Source organism: Nycticebus coucang, chromosome 5 (genome assembly GCF_027406575.1).
Source record: "Nycticebus coucang isolate mNycCou1 chromosome 5, mNycCou1.pri, whole genome shotgun sequence".
NCBI lineage: Eukaryota > Metazoa > Chordata > Mammalia > Primates > Lorisidae > Nycticebus > Nycticebus coucang.
In genome coordinates, this window is record NC_069784.1 from 54,414,610 (window position 1) to 54,421,193 (window position 6,584).

The 6,584-nt window shown below is 44.6% G+C and overlaps 1 non-coding gene across 1 annotated transcript; it reads left to right on the plus strand.

The window, feature by feature from the left end:
- Nucleotides 1-5,866: 5,866 nt before the first annotated feature.
- LOC128586908 (U6 spliceosomal RNA) lies at nucleotides 5,867-5,973 on the plus strand. The gene has a single exon (XR_008380365.1). It is a non-coding gene; the product is annotated as a U6 spliceosomal RNA (small nuclear RNA).
- Nucleotides 5,974-6,584: the final 611 nt, after the last annotated feature.

Genomic DNA, 6,584 nt, shown 5'->3' on the forward strand with positions numbered 1-6,584 from the left:
CGCCTCTTCTTATGGGAGCCAATAGGAGTGGGGTAGTGGGGGCAGTGACGTAACGATCTACCAATAGTCACTGGCTAAAGGTAGGTTCTATAGAGGCGACCGGCAAGCTGGAACACCAACCTGGAAAGAGTGTGAGCGACGAGGACCAGTTGGAGGACTGTGGGGGCTCTCAGGGGCGGGGCTGCTAGCTTTGGCATTTTTTTTGTTGTTGTTGTTGAGACAGGGTCCCACCCTATGCCCCTGAGCAGAGTGCAGTGGGCGTGGTAGCTCACCACAACCTCAGACTCGGGCTGCGGGCACCCTGCTGCCTGAGCCTCCGGAAGCCGCTGGGATTACAGGCGCTCGCCGCGGCGCCCGGCTGGGTTTTTCCATTTTTTTCACGAGTCGGGGTCTCACTGTCGCTCAGGCGAGTCGCGAACTCCTGAGCTCAAGCGATTCTCCCTCCTCAGCCTCCCATAGTGCTGGGATTATAGGCGTGAGCCACCGTGCCCGGCGCTTTGGCATTTTTGCTTTTTGGTGGGCTCAGACTTCTATCAACCTCACCGCCTGGCGCCCACGAGCCTTTGCAAGTCGTCAAACTGGAGAGCGAAAGGATGTAAACCTTTTATTCTCAGATGGAGAGGATTAAAAAACGTTAGCAGAAAATTATCGATCTCCAGAAAATGAGGAGATCAGATAGGACTTTTTTTTTTTTTTTGGAAAAAGAGTAAAAAGAGTCTCCCTCTGGTGCCCTGGGTACATTGCCGTGGCGTCATAGCTCACAGCAACCTCAAGCTCTTAGGGTGAAGCATCCTCTTCCCTCGGTTTTTCTATTTTTAGTAGAGAAAGGGTATCCCTATTGCTCAGGCTGGTCTCCCAACTCCTGAGCTCAAGAAATCCACCCGCCTTGGCCTCCCGGAGTGCTAGGATTACAGGCGTGAGCCACTCCGCCTGGCCAGATTGGACTTTGTATCACTTGATGTGTGAAATGGAGAAACTGAATTCCAGTTTGCAGAACACTTAATTGCTTAATGGCTTACGTTCCCTAATCTAATCCTTTTTTTTTTTTTTTTTTTGTAGAGACAGAGTCTCACTTTATGGCCCTCGGTAGGGTGCCGTGGCCTCACACAGCTCACAGCAACCTCCAACTCCTGGGCTTAAGCGATTCTCTTGCCTCAGCCTCCCGAGTAGCTAGGACTACAGACGTCCGCCACAACGCCTGGCTATTTTTTGGTTGCAGTTTGGCCGGGGCCGGGTTTGAACCCGCCACCCTCGGTATATGGGGCCGGCGCCCCCCTAATCCAATCCTTAACGTAGTTTTATACTCAGTTTCAGAGTCATCATATGGAGACTCAGCTTCTTGAAACAGCAGATTCTAGATAACGTGGTGAACGTTTAATAAATGTAGTTAATGCTAGTTAACCTATCCAGAGTCATGGTTCAATAGTATTTCTTTTTTTTTTTTTCTTTTTTTGTTTGTTTGTTTTTGGCCAGGGCTGGGTTTGAACTCGCCACCTCCGGCATATGGGACCGGCGCCCTACTCCTTGAGCCACAGGCACTGCCCTCAACAGTATTTCTTGTGGCTGGGTGCAGTGGCTCCCGCCTGCAATCCCAGCACTATGGGAGGCCGAGGCGAGCAGATCGCCTGAGCTCAGGAGTTCCAGACCAGCCTGAGCCAGAGTGAGACCTGTCTCTAAAGACAGCCGGGCATCGTGGCGGGCGCCTGTGGTCCCAGCTACTCGGGAGGCTGAGGCAAGAGAATCGCTTGAGCCCAAGTTGGAGGTTGCTGTGAGCTATGATGCCCAGGTACTCTACTGAGGGCCTCAAAGTAAGACTCTGTCTCAAAAAATAAATAAATAAGTAAAATAATACACACACACACATATATATATATAACGATATTTCCCTTGAGTGTCTGTAGATGATACTATATTACTTTTGCAGGGGATGCATATATAGTAAGGGAGTCTCTCCTGAATAGTAGTTACTTAAATATAAGTAAAGTTGTGGAAAGCTTACAGTCTAGTCAGGGTTTGGAGAGGAAGAGCTTTCTCAGCATGCCACACATACCATAAGTCCTCAAGATTAAATTGAGACATCTTCCTGAAGTGTTAGTCAAAAAGCGTGGCATTTTAATATTAAAAAAAAACATTGGTCTGCTAATAACAGGGCACATTTAACATTAAATTTTAATATTTTTAGACAGCTTCTTGTGGCCTTCTGGCTGTTCATTTTTTTGTATAATTAGGTGCATTTTTAATGGAAAAATGTTATACAAGGCAAAATATGTTAAGTGTCTATATAAAAGTGTCATTATAATGCTATGGAGTTCAAAGGAACATTCACATTGTTTAGGTCTTGGGAGCCGGTAATGTTCCGTTTCTTTTCTTTCTTTTCTTTTTTTGGTAGAGACAGAGTCTCACTTTATCGCCCTCGGTAGAGTGCCATGGCATCACGCAGCTCACAACAACCTCTAACTCCTGCGCTGAAGCGATTCTCTTGCCTCAGCCTCCCGAGTAGCTGGGACTACAGGCGCCCGCCACAACGCCCGGCTATTTTTTGGTTTGCAGTTCAGCCAGGGCGGGTTTTGAACCCGTCACTCTCGGTATATGGGGCCCGCGCCTTACCGACTGAGCCACAGGTGCCGCCCTCTTTCTTTTCTTTTTTGAGACAGAGTCTCAAGCTGTCACCCTAGGTAGAGTGCTGTGGCGTCACTGCTCACAGCAACCCCAAACTCTTGGACTTAAGTGATCCTCTTGCCTCAGCCTCCAAGTAGCTGGGACTACAGGTGTCTGCCACAACACCTGGCTAATTTTTCTTTCTTTCTTTTTTTTATTTTTATTTACTTTAATTTTTTTGTAGAGACAGAGTTTCACTTTATGGCCCTTGGTAGAGTGCCATGGCATCATACAGCTCACAGCAACCTCCAACTCCTGGGCTTAAGCGATTCTCTTGCCTCAGCCTCCCAAGTAGCTGGGACTACAGGCGCCCGCCACAATGCCCGGCTATTTTTTTTTGTTGTTGTTGCAGTTTGGCCGGAGCTGAGTTTGAACCCGCCACCCTTGGCATATGGGGCCGGCGCCCTACTCGCTGAGCCATAGGCGCTGCCCTTTCTTTCTTTTTTCTTTAATTTGTTCTTTAAAGTCCAGTCAAGTGAAGCAATGGGATTGGAGAAGGAAAGAACAAAGGAATCTATATTATGTGATACTATAGCTTTAAATATCCAGAAGTCTTTGAAGGCTTATCTTTAGATTGAGAGGAAAATTTCAGAACTTCTGAAATATAAGAAAAACTTTGGTTTTGGATTTTTCCCCATCAAATCAGGAAAATGATGTATATCTGTCACACTGACTTTATGTGGCAAAAACATACAGATTCAGTCATGAAGCCCTTCTGAAGGAGTATGAGCCCCTGGATTCCCAGGTACATTTCTAAAGGAAGTTGAGAGAAAATATGCTATTATACTTTGGGAAGTTCTTTTTTTGAGGCAGAGCCTCAAGTTGTTGCCCTGGGTAGAGTGCAGTGGCATCACAGCTCACAGCAACCTCAAACTCCTGGGCTCAAGCGATTCTCTTGCCTCCGCCTCCCAAGTAGCTGGGACTACAGGCGCCCGCCACAACGCCTGGCTATTTTTGGTTGTAGTTGTCATAGTTGTTTGGCGGCTGGGCTGAATTCAAACCCACCAGCTCAGGTGTATGTGGCTGGCGCCTTAGCTGCTTGAGCCACAGGCGCTGAGCCAACTTTGGGAAGTTCTATTAGGTTAAAAAAAAAAAATGGTGGCCTTACTATTTATATTTGAGGGGGAGGGGGAATTCTACACAAAAAATGTCTATTTGAAGAGCTCTTATGGAATATTTGATGTTTTTCCTTCTAGTTGAATCTACCATTTTACAATCTGGAATGCAAAGAAAAATTAACACAGTAAATGAATTGGACTGTTAGAAAAAGGAAATTTCTGACATAAAGTGACTCTTGCTTCTTTGTATTCATGAGAATTTTACTCCTTTCTGGGAGAGATGGCTCCCTCAATTATCAATAAAAAGTTGTGTTTGGTCTATCTCTTTCCAATTATGTAGACAATCAGGAACCCACTGAGGATAAAATGTAGACCAAGGCCTTGAAAAGAATTGGGGACACAGAAATAAAGATACATATATACATATAATGGCTAATAGAAAAATATCAAAAAGCAGTGTTAAATTATTTCAGCATTAAAGCAATAACTTTTATTCTTTAGTGAGTAAAATAAATACATTATTAGAAATCTATGAAAATATACCTATGGACATTTTAGGTATGTGGAAAAGTGGAAAACAAATTTTTATCTGTTAAGTGGAATCTTTATAGTTTTGTTAAAATTTGATGTCAGAAAGCATGCATATTCATGCAAGAGGGGAAAATATATAAAGTATTGAAAGTCAAAATTCACCAATCTAGGGAATTCTATATCCAGTGAAATTATCCTTCAAAAGTGAAGGATAAAGAGACTTTCTCAGACAAAAAGTGAGAGAATTCATGTCCAACAGACTTATCCTGTAAATAGTAAAAAGCTCAGTGCTTGTAGCTTGTAGTTCAGGGGCTAGGGTGCCACCTGAGCTGGCAGGTTTGAATCCAGCCCAGACCTGCCAAACAACAATGACAACTACAACCAAAAATAGCTGGGGGTCGTGGCGGGCATTTGTAGTCCCAGCCACTTCGGAGGCTGAGGCAAGAGAATAGCATAAGCCCAAGAGTTGGAGGTTGCTGTGAGCTGTGACACCATGGCCACTCTACCGAGGGTGACATAGTGAGACTCTGTCTCAAAAAAGAAAAAAGAAATGGTAAAAGAAGTTGTTAAGGGAGGAGGAAAACAAATCAGAAACTTCTCTCATCTGACCACTAACCAGGCCCAGTCCTGCATAGCTTCTGAGATCAGATGAGATCGGGCATGTTCAGGATGGTATGACCATAAATGGAAATTCAGTTTTATATACAAAAAAGCATGAGAGGCTGGGCACAGTGGCTCACGCCTGTAATCCTAGCCACTGGCAAATCTTATTTGTTTGCCTTCACTTATTTCTTTGTTTAGTCTACAACTTGAAAATACTCCCTTAGAATATTTTCTGGAAATTTGTGAAAGTACACACATTCATTAATTTATAGCACATTACCAATTACTTTATACACATTGTTTACCCTGCCTGGAGTAGCCTCAGCTCTTCTTTCTCAGCCTGAAAAGATCCTTCAAGACTAAATGCAAGGCTCAGCATCTGTGGCTCGCGCAGCTAAGGCGCCAGCCACATACACCTGAGCTGGCGAGTTCGAATCCAGCCTGGGCCTGCCAAACAACAATGACGGCTGCAACCAAAAAATAGCCGGGCATTGTGGCAGGCACCTGTAATCCCAGCTACTTGGGAGGCAGAGGCAGGAGAAAAGCTTGAGCCCAGGAGTTGGAGGTTGCTGTGATCTGTGACGCCACGGCACTCTACCCAGGGTGACAGATTGAGGCTCTGTCTCAAAAAAAAAAACAAAAACAAAACAAAACAAAAAACTCTGCTCTGTGTCCTCAGGCAAGCCTCATTATCTCTCTGAGTTTTCTTTAAAAACATATTGAAGGTACCAGACAGAGGTGCATCCTAGTGCTCTGGGAGGCAGAGGTGGATGGATTGCTTGAGCTCACAAGTTTGAGATCAGACTGAGCAAGAGCAAAATCCAGTTTCTACTAAAAATAGAAAAATTAGCCAGGCATTGTGGCAGGTGCTTGTAGTCTCAGCTCCTCAGGAGGCGGAGGCAAGAGGATCACTTGAGCCTGAGAGTTTAAGGCTGCTGTGAGCTAGGCTGAAGCCATGGAACTCAACCCCAGGGTGACAGAGTGAGACTCTTGTCTCAAAACAAACAAAGCGCATTGTGCTCACTTTGGCAGCACATATACTAAAGTTGGAAAGATACAGAGAAGGTTAGCATGGCCCATGCACAAGGTTGACACGCAAATTCGTGAAGTGTTCCATATTTTTCTATTTTTTTTTTGTGGTTTTTTGGCCGGGGCTGGGTTTGAACCCGCCACCTCCGGCATATGGGACCAGCGTCCTTACTCACTGAGCCACAGGCACCACCCATATTTTTCTAAATGTAGATCTGCCATTTGACCCTGCAATTCCTCTTCTAGGTGTATATCCAAAGGACCAAAAATCATTTGGCAATAAAGATATTTGCACCAGATTGTTCATTGCAGCTCAATTCATAATTGCCAAGTCATGGAAGAAGCCCAAGTGCACATCAACCCATGAATGGATTAATAAATTGTGGTATATGTATACCATGGAATACTATACAGCATTAAAAATGGAGACTTTACCTCTTTTATGTTTACATGGATGGAGCTGAAAAATATTCTTAGCAAAGTATCTCAGGAATGGAAAAAAAATATCCAATGTATTCAGTACTACTGTGAAACCAATTTATAATCACTCACAATTGCATATGAAAAATGAAACACAACTATAGCCTACGATGATGGAGGGAAAAGGAGGGAGAGGGGAAGGGAAGGGGTGGGTCCATAGAGGGAGGATTAGTAGGGGGACCACACCTATGGAGCATATTGCAAGTACAAGTTGGATCTATCAGG